The sequence below is a fragment of the Mandrillus leucophaeus genome, unplaced genomic scaffold (genome assembly GCF_000951045.1).
Source record: "Mandrillus leucophaeus isolate KB7577 unplaced genomic scaffold, Mleu.le_1.0 Scaffold586, whole genome shotgun sequence".
NCBI classification, from domain to species: Eukaryota; Metazoa; Chordata; class Mammalia; order Primates; family Cercopithecidae; genus Mandrillus; species Mandrillus leucophaeus.
This window is the reverse complement of record NW_012106319.1, coordinates 862,689-865,545: the sequence shown is the minus strand read 5'-3', so window position 1 is coordinate 865,545 and position 2,857 is coordinate 862,689.

Here is a 2,857-nt window from a genome sequence, read left to right as displayed (position 1 = left end):
TCATTCAGAGTAAGTATTATTCGATTTGATCTATTGTTATTAATTCAAGTGTATTAATAATGAACATATTGAATGTATTCAATAATGAATACATTCAGATTTTACATAAATAAAGCTATAAATGGTTGCAATAAAATATTCTGGGTATAAACTCAGGCAGGGTCTGTGTCGTGTTAAAATTCCCCTGAATTTGTATACTTATAAAACAAATGTAATTTATCGTTTATGTGCTAGCAATTAAATTACACAATGTATATCAGTACTGTATATGAAAGACTGTTCTATGAACTACCCCAGGATCACCTGGTTTCATCATTACATATGCTAAATGTGATGCTACAATTAGCACACTTGGTAATTCAGGTAATATTATTATTCTTTGAACACAAAGATCCTTTACTATTCCTGAAGACAGTCAGGCAGGAGAAGTTCCCTCTTACTCAGACTTTTGTTCTATTCAACGTTCAACTGATGGAATAAGGCACACCTACATTAGGGAGGACAAAAGCTTTCACTGTGATTCAAATATTAGTGTTATCCAGAAACACACTAACAGACACACTCAGAATAATGTTTGGACAAATGTCCTAGTACCCCACGACCCAGTCAGGTTGACACACCATATCAATCATTATACTACCACATCTTAAGTTTTCTTTACACTTAGTCTGGCTTCTTGTCCTAGGCCCGTGGGTGCTGATGCAGAGCACTGCTCAGACGCTCCCTGTATGCTCATACTTGTCTCAGAGTCTGCTCTCAGGGAAGCCAATTTGCAACAGCCGACAAAGCCCACTGGGACAAATACTGCAAAATGGAAGAGAACCCATTGGTCTGTCTTATTATCTGAATATACATTTGTCTTAGAAATATATAACATATATACATTGATACAGTGTATACATAAGTTAGAAATAATATGTGTATACAGTATATGATAGAAGCAGAAAACTGCTAAAATGGTAGAATGTGATGTTAGCAGGCAAGCCTAGGCTCCTGCTGTTTATCTTTGTCTCTGTCTATCTATCTATTTTAATTTTTTGTCTCCTCTTCTCTTTTTCAAAAAAGGAGGTGGTTTGCACAATGGGAGCCGTGCAACCTCTGTGGGAAGAGTTATTTTAACGGTGACATTGATTAGAATTACCATTGCATAGGTAGAAACATAAAGAAATAGCTTTGTATACTGTTTGTTATCCTTGTTGTTTTGTTTTGTGTGCTTACTGCAAATAATCATTTTTGTCATCCATGGGCCAGTTGTTCTTAAAGTGTGGGTAGCATAAGCATCATGTAGTAACTTGTTGGAAATGTAAATTCCTGGGTACCACTCTAGACATACTGAATCAGAAACTCTAAGCATGAGGACAAACAAGCCCTCCGGGTGATTCTGATGAATGTTAAACTTTGAGATCACTGATATGAATAATACACTCATTTCCTCATTATTTATTATTATTATTTTATAACTGCACTAACCTGTTTTTCCTTACCAAGGTAGAATCACATTAGCACAATGATTAAATTATCATTTTTACTCATCAATGAAAATTTGCAAGTCTAGGCAGAATACTATTATATATTAACTTACGTCCAACATGAAATTTTATTTTTCTGAACAAAAATAATAGAGATAATTATATTTTAATGTAATTGGTGACAGTAATTGAGTTTCCTCCAACACATTGCAAATAATTGTATAATACCTGTTTTTTCTATTATTTTCCAATTAGTGAATTCTAGCAATAAGGTTTTTTAAAATGGTTCATTATAATACATGTAATTATATTCAGGTAAATACTACTTTCACTAACTATTAATATCACTTTGACTTACAAAAAAGCAGCAATGCTAATTAAAGGAGAGCAATTTACATTTTTAGTTTAGTAGTTTAAGTATCTTTGGCACAAAATGGAAACAAGTGTAGCTTACAGAGAATTTGGGACTGAATATAACAAAAGTTAGCTTTAGTTCCACAGTTCTGATCATGGGTTAATACTGTATATAACCACTAACAACAAGGTAGAAAAGAAATCAACTTTATTATCCACTGGGAAAAAAATTCATGCTGTGTTACATCATGACAAGCCACTACTATTGCTTAGTAATTGGCAACCAATGGTGGGATCCCACTGTGACGCATCCGTGTTATTTCAGAGGTATTTTTCTGAGCCCCCAAATTAATAAAACTTTTTAAAAAGTCTTAACACATCGTGTTAAATGGTCTTATTGAATCATTACACTGTTTGGGTTCTACTTATTTTTAGAAATGTCACAGAGTAAATCTTAATTCCTTTGATTTTTCCCTTCACACCATGCACTGATGCTTGTATTTCCTCAGGACTCACTCAGTAACTTTTAATTCTAATCCAACATATGTACACTTTCTCAAACCTTAGCAGGAGGATTATTTTTCCATCCATGTTTTTACCTTTACCATTTATTGTTTCGTATGTTAAAATATCTTTTCAGGTTTATTCATCTTTTAACACAATTAAAAGGTGAACTACTTTTAATGTAGAGCCTGTGTCTTTGATTTTATTTTTCATTCCTTGTATTCTTGGTTATTGCTAAATATCCTTGTTTACATAAAAAAAAATGTTAAAAAGTAGGTTTGTTTTCATTCTCTCCAAATCATTTAATTATTGCGATATAGACATTCTTATTTGTGGGAAGGTGACAGGATTCAGCATTCTAAAACTGTAATCCAGAAACCAATTGATCTAACCTAAGAGAAGCAAGAATAGTGAGAAGAGCCATCATCATCATAGTTACAGAGGGGTTCCAGAAAGGCTGTAGTGCAATTAAATAGTGTTTTCTGATGCACAGGAGCAGAAAGGATGTCAAATGCTGTGTTTCACTTCTG